We start from the raw sequence: 14529 nt of genomic DNA, 5'->3' as shown, positions 1-14529 counted from the left end.
GGGAAGCAACGTTCTTTATCCTCATCTTCTCTAAACCCTAATTCATTTGTACTTTCACTCATTTTCCCAAGGGGTGTGTAATTCCTTTAGAAGGCATTTTTAATGGCTAGAGAAAGATAAAGAAGGCTGAATAGCAAAGCCTTGCTCAGAAAGCCCTGTTGCTTCTGCTGCTGCTTTGAATAACACGGTTACACTGTGTTATCCTTCTAAAATCTACTTTACATGGTTTCTCATATGTGTGAGGACCTTCATCCCTGAGAATAGTTTCTCATATGTGTGAGGACCTTCATCCCTGAGAATAGTTTCTCATATGTGTGAGGACCTTCATCCCTGAGAAGTGAGGGCCTACGCAGGCTGGGAAGAAATGCGGTAGCTGGGAGCCTGGGACATGCCTGAGGCTCATTGGAGCTGAAGGGGTAGAGATTCAGCAGAAGCATTCTAGGGAGAAGCTGAATTTAAAACCACTTGGGCAGTACCGAAGAACCATCTTTTCTAAAAGGTTGGGTAGAGACAGAGTATCCATCCAAATATGAGGACAAACTGGGAAAATCCATTGTGAGCAAGCAAGTTTAGAACACGGTATAGAGGGAGAAGGTAAAAAATATATATTTAAGGTAGTTTTCTTACTGTTTTTATAGGATGCCAGCAGTCTTAGCCTGATGGGGGAGGAAACTCTAACCAGGTCTGGCTCTTCTTCCACATCCCACTCCAATGGGTGGTGTTTTTCGCTGGGTGACTACAAAGTCTTAACATGTTTAGGTGGGTTCTTAGTTGAGGTGGGGGCATTTCATGTGTTCGCTTCTCTAGCAGACATCCTTTCTCAAGGACAGGTACCAGATCTGGCAGTGGTACTTCTGAAAATCCAGAACCTTTTGCAAGAGGCGTGGGCTCTTCTAACTAAGTTGTCGGGTAAATTACTAGGCTCTGGGTCTAGGGCAGTGAACTGAGCTAGCATGAGCTGGCTGAAACAGACCTCATCTCTGCTTTTACTAAGAAAATAGAAACAAGCAGAAGACAACTGTAACATTTCCCATCATCGTTCTCATTAAGTTTTGCCTTTCCTTCCTTGGTGATGGAAAAACTGTACTGGACTCTCAGTCCTCATAGACCTTGTGACTTAAGCCCTGGATTCCCCGTCATCTATTCAAAGGCTTTGCTCTTTTCATCACTCACCGTCTCCACCATCTCTACATCTCCACTCTCTATTTGATCATTCCCATAGCATATACGCATGATATAATATCTCCTGTCTTTAAAAAATCTGTGTTCCCTAGAATTACACCCTCCTTCAACTACTCCCTTCTGCTTCTCAGGCCTCCTTACATCATTATTTCTAAAGCAAGTTGTCAAACTCAGTGTCTCTCCACTTCCTCATTTCATGATCTTTCAGTCTTCTCCAATCATGTCTTCTTCCCTGTGATTGCACCGAAGCCATTCTTCTCAGGATCACCAGTGAACTCCACATGTCTTAAATCCTTTGAACAATTTCCCAGCACTTCTCTTACTCGACCTCTCAGTGGATTTGATCTGACTTGGTGAACCACTTGGATTCTGAGTCAACGCACTGTCTCAGTTTTCCTCCTGTGTCCCCGATTGGCTTCTTCTGAGCCTGCTGGCTCCTTCCTCTTATTCCTCATTTTTAAATTTCTTTAAACATCTTCTGTTCTTTAAATACACTTATTCACTTTATAGGAGATCTTATCCAGTCCCATGGCTTTAATTTCTCTCTCTCTGTCAATAACTCCTAGATCTATATTCTCTAGCCCTGACATTTCCCCTGAGCTCCAGCCTTAACATATTCTGCCACCTACTTGACATTTCCATTAGATGTCTAATAAGCATTTCAAATTGAACATTTTCAAAATAGAACTTGGTCTTATCTCCCAAACCTGTTTTTCTTACAGTTTTATACACTGCAGTTCCTGGCTTTACCATTCATCCAGCAGCTCAGGATGTAGGTTTGAGGCTCATTCTTGAGCACTCTATTCCTCTTACAGTCACATATCATAAAAATCCAATTGTGTGGGCCCCTGCCAGACCTGACTACCTCCATTAGTGATGGCCAGGCTATCTTCAAAATTCCCAGCAGATGATTTCCACGATTGGTGCTGTAGTCTTCCCTCACGTGTCTATGGCTCCCAGGATTGGGTATGAAATGGTAAACCCAAAGTGCTTGAGGAAGGTGACTCTGGTGCAAACTGAGTTTCTGCATCTAATTTAGCCACTCCAGCTCTATGACAAGTGATTCTTAATCCCAAGGAAGAGGAGCAATTATACTCTTTCAAAAGCCAGTTTCCTAGAGAAGGAAACCCAGGGGTGGAGACTTCAGGGCTGGGTCTTCCAAGCACTACATATTGCTCATCTCAGTGGATGGAGACATTCATGTGGACTGGGCTGGGTCAGGTAGGTCAGGGGAAGGTTGAAGTAACTTAAGTAAGGCTTGTTAGGAGACTGCATTTGCATCTGAGAACCAAGGAAAGCCTCCATCCCTTTTAAGCACGTCAATTATTACAACAGACCATGAAAAGAAATATGTAGGGAATTGTCTAATGAATTCCAGGAATTGATAAATATATTTGATAAATCATGTGGGCTCTTCCTCTGGGACTACAAACACTTGAAGTGCCCAAAATATTGCAGATATCTTGACCGGACAGAATACAGGCCAGTAATTCTTCCATTCTCTTGGACATGTACTTTTCAGGGCTGGCCTGCAGGTGGTGGTGTAGCCCACAGAGGACTACAGAGTATGGACAAAAGACTCACAAGATGTTAGATTCAGATTCGTATATTAGGATTTCGTCCAAGTAGCTTGTGCCTCCTTGATCCTGCATGAGATGATGACTAGGGCCTGCACAGCCAAAACGACACCATAATCTGCCAGATCCCCCCTATCCCATTGATGTCAAAGTTCTTGGATCAGTAAGCTGGGTTATCTACAACCTCCTCCCTGTCCAGGCAGAGGATAAGAAAAAAACACCCTCCCAGATACACTCAAAATGCACTTCCCACGTGAGGTTGCTAGTGCCTTTAAAGAGAGGGCATCTGTGGGTTAAGTGGCCAATTCATCATGGTGCTGGTGTTGCTGCTCCCAGACTCAGTACATGAAGTTAGCATCCTCCCTTTCCCCACACATTCTCCACCCCCGCCAAAGCCTTGTACATAGAATTGCTGTCCATCACTGGCTTGGCAGGAAGCCACACATATTTGTAGTGGGGTCACAAATTCATTCACTCTGTACTCAGATGTGCAAGGAAAATGTAGCTTCTATATTTCTCCATAACTCATCTACTCATCCACAGGGAATTGAGAAAAAGAACCCTAAATTTATCCCCTTCAGTTAAACTTAGTTCAGCTCAATAATTCAGATGCCTTCTTTATGTAAATTATCTTTAGTTTCTTTAGGCAAACTATGGTCTTTACATTTTCTCTCCATCTCTTTGTTCTCCTCCAAGTTAGTGACTCTGTCTCTGTTTAATGAGGTCCGTAAGAATTTAGATGAGCCACACAGCAGAGATATTATCTGAATTCTTACTGATCAAAGGTGTGGCTAGTTTTTCTGTTTACTGGACTGGTGACCACTGAAGGTTGATTTTTCTGGTTTGGCTTTTGAGGTAAAGTAATTCCCTCTGGAATTTGTGGTTCTGGTCATCTCAAAGTTTTTACTCAGGTACCTCTTTGTTTTGACCAGAGCCCTCTGGTGTACCTCTGTGCTCTCAAAACCTCTGTGTCTCATCAGAACACATGGGACTTGCTGGATCACTTGTACAACATCCAGGCCATGTAGGCCCAGGAGTGACGGCTCAAGCTCATCTATCAACTCGCCTACTATACCACCTCTTCACCATCACTCCTTGCCAAGACTCTGGCTTCTGGCCTTCTCATTTCTTCTTTGTCTTCCTCATTTCTTCCATAATTCCTTGGAACTGAAAGGGGCAGTCTTTGGGCAACTCATTCACCCATGTACTATCTCCCTTCCAGGGTAAGGCAATGCATATCGTGACCTAGCTTTCATAGGTGGTAAGGTTATCTTCTTTATTCTTAAGAAAAAAACACTAAGAGTTGAGGGCCCCATCTTAGCTCATGGTATGCCTTAAATCTGAATTTAAAAATCCTTTCTGGACAAAGCCTAAGCCTTGCTATAGATCAGTATGAATAATAATCAAAGCACAAAGGTCAGAAATTACTTTGTTGTTTTAGAGTTATGCTGTGCAATATGGTAACAGCTCCATGTGTCTATGTAATCTTAATTTTTAAATAATTAAGATTTTTAAATTCCGGTCCTCAGTCATACTAGCTACAATTCAAGGTTTCAGAAGCCACTTGGGGATAGTGGCCACTATATTGGACATCAAATATGTAAAACATTAGCAGCATCACAGAAAGTTACATTAGACAGCTATTCTAGAGGCTGTCTACCCTTTTCCGTTTTCTAAGGCACTAAAACGCTTTTTCTTTTTGGCGATGGAGTCTCACTCTATTGTTCTGGATGGAGTGCAGCAGGGCAGTCTCACGTCTCTGCAACATCCACCTACCAGGTTCAAGCAATTCTCCTGCCTCAGACTCCAGAGTAGCTGGGATTACAGGCGCCCGCTACCAAGCCTTAACTGGGCTTGTATTTTTAGTAGAGATGTGGTTCCACCATGTTTGCCAGGCTGGTCTTGAACTCCTGACCCCAAAGTCCACATTGACCTCCCAAAGTGCTGGGATTACAGGTTTGAGCCACTGCTCCTGGCCTAAAATGCTTTTTAGAGGGGTGGGAGCTTCCCAGAAGAAAAAACAGTTACTTATAATGGCCGTAACTCTGCACTCCCAAGACGCTGGGTTAGTCAATAAACCCCACCCACTTCCCCAAGTGCCAGTGGTATTCTTCTCTGTTTCTCCTAAGGAGAGGCTACATAATTTATGGAGCCCAGTAAAAAGCAAAACTTTATTCACAAATTATTTTGAATTTCAAGCTATCAACACCAGAGCATGAATCCAAGTACAAGGTCTGAGGACGGGTCCCAGTGTGACTGCACAGGGCTCGCACCTAGGAAGCTGGACTTCTTTGAAGAGAATTGCACCCAACAGAGATATCAAGGCAGCACTATGGGCTCACTGGGGAATTTACTCAAGAGCAGCAATGCCAGAGCCCACAGCTGCACTAGTGCTGGCCAGGCTCAGATGTTAACTCTGACAGCTGCCCAGGGAATGCCTGTGGCTAGAGGGAGCCACCCAGCCAAAAAGAAGTGACAGGAAATAAAGGCCCCAACATGTTGTATTGGAAAGCCCATTGCTGGAAGCTCTGGGCATGTCAGCTGCTTCCAGCTGGGCATGTTTCTATCATAGCCAGGGGTGTGTCCAGCCAGGAAGGCTGAGACCTGTCAAGTCCATCATTTTAGAAACTGCTGAAGGATGGGGGAAAGGCAACACACCCAGGAACTACAGCCAGAGAACTATGGCCAGCTTTCTTACCTGGACTCTGGCTGTGAACAGAGCATGCGGTCCAGGAGCCTGCGTGCAGAGGAGGTCTTACCTCCCCAACCCCAGAGGCAAAGGGATTTGAGGGGAGGCCAGAACAACAGCCACTCAGAACTTCAAAATGAATCATCAGTACAGAGGAGCAAGACAGAGAAAAAGAATCTAGGCCGGGTGTGGTGGCTCACGCCTGCAATCCCAGCACTTTGGAAGGCTGAGGCGGGTGAATCACTGGAGGTCAGGAGTTCGAGACCAGCCTTGCCAACATGGTGAAATCCTGTCTCCATTAAAAATACAAAAATTAGCCGGGTGTGGTGGCAGGCACCTGTAATCCCAGCTACTCGGGAGGCTGAGGCAGGAGAATCGCTTGAACCCAGGAGACAGAGGCTGCAGTGAGCTGAGGTTGCACACTGCACTCTAGCCTGGGTGACAAGAGCAAAACTCCGTCTCAAAAAAAAAAAAAAAAAATCTACTTGTAAGTGAACTAGATGGAAACAGAGGAAACTAGACAAAAACAAAAAGATGTGAGGTGGAAGGTGAGACTTGGAACTTGTAAACAGTCTGTAAGATAAGTAAATTAACTCCCACAGCTTTTTAGAGTATAGCAGATTGGTACCTACACATAGAAATATTGGCAAAATGCAGTAAAAAATAACTTTTAAATAAACAGCTGAAGCAAAAGGAAGAAAAAGGTTTTAGAATAAAGAGAGAAGACAAAGCCACAGTGGGTTCAATCTGACTTGACCCCAGCTCAGCTGATGGGCTCAGTGGTTCTTGTGCAGAACTCTCCTTGGATGCCCTTGTTGCTCATATTGACTCCTGGCTTTTGGACCTGGGGGACCCAGGCCCCGGGCCACCTTCTCTGTTTAGGTGCAGAAGCTGCAAAAGAGAACTGCCTGAACTCCCCGAGACACAGGCTCTGGAGACCCAGGAGGTGTCGTTGGAGGAAAACCCTTGAAGAGCTACTCCTGCCATGAAGAGGGAAGTAGAAAAGTCCATCTCCTTGGTCTGAAGAAGTAGTATGGAATCCTGGGCTTTTTGTTGCTCCCGGGGATCTTTTAAATTTTAATCCTTCTAACTTCCAGTATGAAGAAAAGGGGAGAATAAATTTAAAAAAGACTGGGTAAGGTGGCTTACACCTGTAATCCCAGCATTTTGGGAGGCTGAGGAGGGCAGGTCACTTGAGGTCAGGAGTTTAAGACCAGCCTGACCAACATGGCAAAACCCCATCTCTACCAAAAATACAAAACTTAGCTGGGTGTGATGGCACACACTTTTAATCCCAACTACTTGGGAGGCTGAAGCAGGAGGATCACTAGAACCCAGGAGGTGGAGGCTGCAGTGAGCTGAGATCATGCCAGTGCACCACTTCAGCCTGGGCAACAGAGTGAAAAAGAAAAGAAAGAAAAAGACTAGCTCAACCTAACAGAAAGTAGAAAAGAAGAATAAAGAATCAAAGTTAAAGAATGATAACTGGCTGAAGGAGGATTGCTTGAACCTGGGAGGTGGAGGTTGTAGTGAACCAAGATCGCATCACTGCACTCCAGTCTGGTTGACAAAGTGAGACCCCGACTCAAAAAAAAAAATAAACAAATAAATAAATAAATAAATAAATAAATAAATAGAAAGCCCAACATGAACCATGTATCAATAATCAAAATACATATAAATATTAACATATTGAATTTCTGTACAAAAAGATGGAGATTCTCAGGATTTTAAAATTCAGCCAAGAGACTACCTAGAACATGATAAGACAGAGAGATTATTATGATAGATGGATAAACTGTACTAGAAAATTTTTTTTAATTAAACATAACAATATTATCATCATTTTTTAAAACTTTAAGGCAAAATAAAAGTAATGGAAAAAGAGGGCCACTATATAATGATAAAAGAATAAAAAGAAGAATTCACATTGAAGAAATAGTAAGTTGGAACTTCAGTGTGTATGTATGTGTGTGTATACACAATATATTGTCAAAATTACAAAGAGAAAATGATAAATGTATAATCATGTGGTACAAGATGTAAAGAACACAGTCAATTTCTACACCCAAAATTACAGGAAACGCATTCTTTTCATTATTTTTGTTGTTGTTACAGGCAGCCTCCTGAGCCAGAGGCGGCTCAGAGATTCACAGGAAACACATTCTTTCTAGCACACATGAAACATTTATAAAAAGCATAATATGTCAAAAAGCAAATTTCAAACAAACACCAATGACCAAAATCACATAAAACATTCTCTGACAGCAATGCAATAAAATCAAAAATCAATATAATAGTTACACTGCCCCATTATTTTAGAAACTTCTAAATAATTATTAAGGTAGAAAAATGAATAGAAAATACCAAATATGTAATACCGCTCAATGAACACATGAGTACCAAAACATATGGTATGGAGTTTAGGCAGTATTTAGAAGGAAATTTAGAGCTTTAAATGCCTATAATGGAAGAGAAGGAAGCACATACCCCAAAGGTCAAAATGTTTAAAAATTAGAACAGAGAAAGTAGAAGGAAAAAAAATCAAAAATAAGAGGAGAAATAGCCAAAAGGAGAAAAAATCAATAAGGTTTCATATAGAAACAATAACAGTTCACAACTCAGTAAGGATTCATATATTCATATTCTATATGAAGACAATATGATTCAATCTATTTAAGACTAATAAAATAGACAAAACCTGGCAAGATTGATTGAGAGTATAAGAGAAAAAAGTGGGAAAAAAGGACTTGACTATAAATTTTTAAAAGCATAAGAGAATACAATGAACATCATTATATTAATACATTTGACAATTTAAATGAAATGGACAGTTTTCTAGAAATATGTAAATCACTAAAAGTGACATGAAAAAGAAATGGCAATCTATTTATTTATACCCATTAAAAGAACTGAATCTATAGTTTTAAAAATCATTCATTAAATATATGCCAATCAAGTACTTACCCAAAAGAGGTGAGTTTTACCAGATCTTCAAAGTTTATTTCCTGTATTGAACAGACTTTTTCATTCAGTGAAACAAAAATAGGAGAACTCTCTTTACTTCTTTTATAAGTATGTTTTTGATACCCAAACTAGAAAAAGACAAAATGAGAAAAGAAAATAGTTGTTTTTTCTCACTTTTGAACACATGTGCTCAAATATTTTAAAATAGCATCTAACTGAATTCAGCAATGCATTAAGACATCATATTAGATAAGGCACAAAGCAAATATAATAAAATAATTATAGAATCTGGTTGGTGGGCATAAGGGTGTTCACTATATGGGCCAAATTTTTTGTATGTTTGAAGTTTTTCATATTAAAACCTTGCAAAAGTAAGAAATAAAATCATTATGTATTTACCACCTGTAAAACATATCATGACAGAATACCAAGAATGGTTGAATATTAAAATCTATCAATGTAATTCACTTCATTGATATAGATGATAAATTTTATCAGGAAAATGAGGTTGTAGTCCATTTCCAGTTTGCCAGTAGCTTTTTTTTTCCATAAATTGCTTTTTCATCAATTATATAATTATATAATTGAGCTTGGCTGTGAGTGGCAGAAAATTCCAAACTATATAGAATTTTATTTCTCTTCCAACTAAAAGACTGATTAGGTGGCCCAGAGCCAAGTTCCCTCTAATATTTTGAAATTTGATAAGATCTTTATTCCTAAGATCACATCAAGTACAACATGATTGCTCCAATTCCAGTCATTACATCTGCATTCTAGGTGGCAGGAAGGAGAAAAGGGAGGAGTGATTATGTTTCCACTTTAGGGGTACTACTGGAATTTGCATATGTCACTTCTACTTACATCCCAATGGCAGGAACTATGTTATATGCCCTCACCCACTTGAAGGTGGCAGTGAAATGCAGGCAATTTTCTTGACAGTGATGTCTCCAAATAAAATAGAGATTCTACAGAGGAAAAAAGGGAGAACCAATGTGAGAGGGAGGGATCAGCAATCTCTCCCAAGTATATAGGTGCCAAAAACCCAAGAAAAACATGATACTTAGTGGTCAAACATTAGAAGCATTCTCTTTAGAGTCAGGAGCAAGTCAAGAGTGCCTGTTATCACAGCTTCTCTTAGCCCTTATATTAATATTAAAAGTCCTAGCCAGTGCCAATACTCTTCAAAAGAATAAGAATTAGAAAGAAGGGGAAAAAATGTCCCTGTTTATAAACTATCTGATAATTTACATTAAAAATGCAGGAGAATGTGTAGACAAACAATTCAAACAAGAAAATTCAACATTCTGAATACATGTTCAGGGTATGGTATGAGAGTGGAAAAAAATTGTGTGTGTGTGTCTGTGTGTGTGCTCTCCCATTTAGGATAGATATCTAGGCAGAAATATCTGCAAGACCTATTTAGGCAAAATTATAAAACACAACATAAAAGATGCACTGGATAAATGATGAGACACTGAGAAATGGAAAGATAATTGTGTCAATCTGGCAGATCACCCTGTGAATTTATAATGAATCTATGAATCATTATAATTCCAACCAGAATCCCAACAAGGCTTCATGGAATTTAACAACCTAACCCAAAAGTGGGTGTGGAAGATTAGATACTCAACTAGCACAGAAATGTTTGGAAAAGAAAACTAAAGAGAGGTGATTTGCCCTACCAGGCTAATTATATAAGGTTATAATTCTTTAAGCAGTGTGGCTTTGGGGACAGGAATATAAAAATAGGCTGAAAGGACCTGGCACGGTGGCTCACACCTGTAATCCCAGTACTTTGAGAGGCTGAGGCAGGACGATTGCTTGAGGTCAGAAGTTAGAGACCAACCTGGCCAACATGGTAAAACCTGTCTCTACTAAAAATACAAAAATTAGCTGGGTGTGGTGGTGCACGCCTGTGATTCCAGCTACTCTGGAGGCTGAGGTATGAGAACTGCTTGAACTCAGGAAGCGGAGGTTCCAGTGAGCCGAGATCATGCCACTGCACGCCACCCTTTGGGTGACAAAGGGAGACTCTGTCTCAAAATTAAAAGTAAAATAAACCAAAAGAATGGAATAAAGGGTATAGATACTGACAAATAACATACATGGAAAGTTGATATAGAACAGAAGTCTCTTACATATCGACAGGGAGTGGCAAACATTACCTTAGTGGTCCTAAGACAACTGGCTACGTACAGGGAAAAGGGTTTACATCCCCATTTCATACCACAACAAAATACATCCTACACGGACTAAAAACCTTAACTGTATGGTAGGGTGGCAGGGAGAATCTTAAAATCACAAAGTAAATACAGGAGAATGTCTTTATTACATTTTCAAGTTTCTTAAATAAAATAACAAAAGCATAAATAACAGAGATCATTTGAATACATTTTAATATTAAAATTCTATTAAACAAAAGACACCAGACACAGTGAAAATGCAAGCCCCTGGAGAAGTTAATTATAGTATATATTACTGGGTATTAGCATCAAGAATATTTTTAAATCTCTATAAATCATTAAGAAAAAAGCAAGCAATACAGTAGAAAATTTGTCGATGGTATCAACAGTTAATTGTTAGAAGGAAACTGAATAGCCAAAAAACATTAAAGATACTCAACTTCAGTAATAAATGCAAATTAAAACCACAATAAAGTACTATTTAACATCCATCAGATGGACAAAATTTAGAAGTCTGAGAAGCCCAAGTGTTGGTAAGGATGTGGAAGAAAAAGAAAAAAAGAACTTGTAAATATGGCTGGTGTGAATGTGTATTGTTGAAAATCACATTGGAGAACAATGTTGCAATATCAAACAAAGTTGATGAGCACATGCTAACCTATGACCTAGCAATTCTGCCTGCGAGTATGTATCCTGAAAAGTTCTCATGCATATGCCCAAGGAGAAATGAAATACAATGTTTTTTGTAGCACCGTTTTTAACAGCAAAACATTGGAACCAACCTAAATGTTCAAAAATATAATTGTGGACAGAGCTCAGTGGCTCATACCTTTATCCCAGTACCTTGGGAGACCAATGTGGGCAGGTGGACCTCTTGAGCCCCGGAGTTCAAGACCGGCCTGGGCAACATGGTAAAACCCTGCCTCCACAAAAAATACAAAAATTAGCCCGGCATGGTGGCTCATGCCTGTAGTCTCAGCTACTCAGAAGGCTGAGGTGGGAGGATCACCTGAGCCTGGGGAGGTTGAGGCTTCAGGGAGCTGAGATCATAACACTGCACTGCAGCCTGAGTGACAGAGTGAGATCCTGTCTCAAAAAAAAAAAAAAAAAAAAAAAAAAACGAAAAAAAAGAATGCTGGATCAATAAATGGTGCCAAAGTCATACAATGAAATACCAACTATGTATGTACAAAATATATAATAATCAGGCAGGAAAGATACATGCTGATTTCAGGATAGTGATTATCTTTGGGCAGAGAGCAATGGAATTGGGCAGTGGGTGCTATGGTTAAAATATATCTATAATGTTAAAACAAACAAGCAAAAAACTCAAGTCAGGCAAGATGTCAACACTGGTTAAATCTGTGAAAAACAATAAGCCTGGATCATACTGCAGACTAATAAGAAATGCTTTCCAGAACCACTTCAGAAGAGTGTGGGGAGTGGACTACCATGTTTGTAACGCTGAAGAAGAGGGTGAGCTTGTTTGTGCAGATTTCCTAATGACACAAAATAAATTGGCAACAGTAATGGCCTCTGAGGGAGAGGGACACAGGAGACTGGGGTGAGCAGAGGAAAAAGATCTTTATATCCTTTTCTATCATTTGGCTGTTTTATTACTTGTATATATTTTCTCAATAGTAAAAAAATTAAAGCAAAATATTTTTAATAAAAATGATTCCTACCACAACAATGCAGTTAAAGCCAAAATTACTATTTTGAGGACCATTTTGCATGAAGTATAAGTGTACCCTTATGCTTGCCACCTTCCCAAATGACTGATTTTTCTACAGCATTCCTGATAATAAGTTCCTCATGATCAGTCACACAGAAACATACACCCTGCCTGCTACATCTGCGTTAACTGTGCATCTATTTATATGAGATGACAGATGCTTTCCCTAATAAATCTTACCGTTTTCCTTGCTAAGGAACTGCATGCCGACTAAATGGTTGATGACACATGGGAGTTATTCCTACAATTTCCCCACACAGTAAGACAAATCAGTGCAACGCAGAGTTCTGTTACAAACACTAACAGATTTGGAGCATGTCAGAAAGTGGGGGGGTATACAATGAATCCATGTTTCTAGACTTTCCTACCAGAGACAGCTTGAGGCAATCTGACAGCAAAGGCAGGATCTGAAGTCCTAAACTCAGACGTTTTATCTCCATGAGCTAATTTACAACCAAGAGAGCCATGATACTGTCAGATGTAGAACTCAACTACTTTAAACAGCGACTTTTTGTCTTATATTTTACACTGATTTTTTGAAGTGTTATGTTGTTTAAAAGCTAATTACCTTCTTAGAGCACTAATTTCAAACCTAGGACCACTTTAGGGAACAAAACAACCGATTCTCACTGCTGTCTTGTTATCCCAAGCTGAACTCCAAGGGCCCCAGGCCCCACTTGGTGTAAGGTAGAGAATTCTGCTTTATACCAGTTTACAGGTGTCAAGGAGGCAGGAGAGAGACTCAGGGTAGTGAGGAGAAAGAAGATCAGAGTCATCTCTTTTTCATGTCTTTCATTTCACAACGTCTTCCTTCCCATGCCTGCTGGTGCGCTCCCTCGCCTTGTTCCAGAGCCAAAAGACAGGTCAACTTCACTGCTTTTTATCCAAGTTGGCAGAGGTTGTGGCAGCGGGGTGGTAACTCTGCCCGATGTTCCCAAGCTGCATTTGGGACATTTCCAACAGCAAAGTCACTCAGTAAACAGTTCTCTGTTTCTCTTTTCCTCGAGTTGGCTGGAATATCTCTAAGCCCTAGTACCACCCACTCTTTAATTCAAGACAAGCCCACAGACCAGAAACTTCACAGATCACTCTGTCTTAAAACAGTCTTTTGCTGGGTACAAAATACCATGTATAAAATTATTGATATGCTACAATTATTTCCATTCCAATCCCTATAGATTATCCTTTTTGACGTTCAGTTTTTCTATTTTTATTAATATCCCTTGTACATCATTCAGTTCAATATTCAAAAACCTCCTTAGATGTTTATTTTGCGCCTCGCTTTATGCCAGGTATGGTGATGGCGGGGCGGGGGGAGGGGGGAGATAAGCAAATATTGCACTTAACAGTTACTTATTTTAAGATGTTTACAAACTAGGGGCCGGCCGCCGTGGCTCAAGCCTGTAATCCCAGCACTTTGGGAGGCCGAGACGGGCAGATCACGAGGTCAGGAGATCAAGACTATCCTGGCTAAAAGACTATCCTGGCTAACACGGTGAAACCCCGTCTCTACTAAAAAATACAAAAAACTAGCCGGGAGAGGTGGCGGCGCCTGTAGTCCCAGCTACCCAGGAGGCTGAGGCAGGAGAATGGCGTGAACCCGGGAGGCGGAGCTTGCAGTGAGCTGAGATCCGGCCACAGCACTCCAGCCTGGGTGACAGAGCGAGACTCCGTCTCAAAAAAAAAAAAAAAAAAAAAAAAAAAAAAAAAAAAAAATTTAAAAAAAGATGTTTACAAACTAATTGGAGAGAGAAAAGCCAATATGAAGCAAGTAGTAACTCAAGACGAATTACCTTTAAACTCTAAAAGTGGAGGGAAATAGCAAAGACATGGAGAGGTCAGGAAAACTTTAAGAAAGATGTTGGCTGGGGCTGGGATTTGAAGGAGGAGTGGAGGTTGAGGAGGGCTTTCCAGGTCTGACAAGATGGTCAAGCTTCAGAGGCTGATCTCAGCAGAGCATATTGTGGGACTGTCAGAGACCAGCTTAATAAAGCAACTCTGACACCAGAAAACTGGTAAACAAGCAAGCAAGTAAAACCAAGAACAGGTTGGGCACGGTGGCTCACACCTGTAATCCCAGTACTTTGGGAGGCCGAGGCAGGCAGATCACGAGGTCAGGAGTTCGAGACCAGACTGACCAATATGGTGAAACCCCGTCTCTACTAAAAAGAAATACAAAAATTAGCCAGGCGTGGT

The sequence above is a fragment of the Rhinopithecus bieti genome, unplaced genomic scaffold, assembly GCF_001698545.2.
Source record: "Rhinopithecus bieti isolate Rb0 unplaced genomic scaffold, ASM169854v2 scaffold_947, whole genome shotgun sequence".
NCBI lineage: Eukaryota > Metazoa > Chordata > Mammalia > Primates > Cercopithecidae > Rhinopithecus > Rhinopithecus bieti.
The sequence above is the reverse complement of the archived record's forward strand: the minus strand, read 5'-3'. Positions refer to the sequence as shown.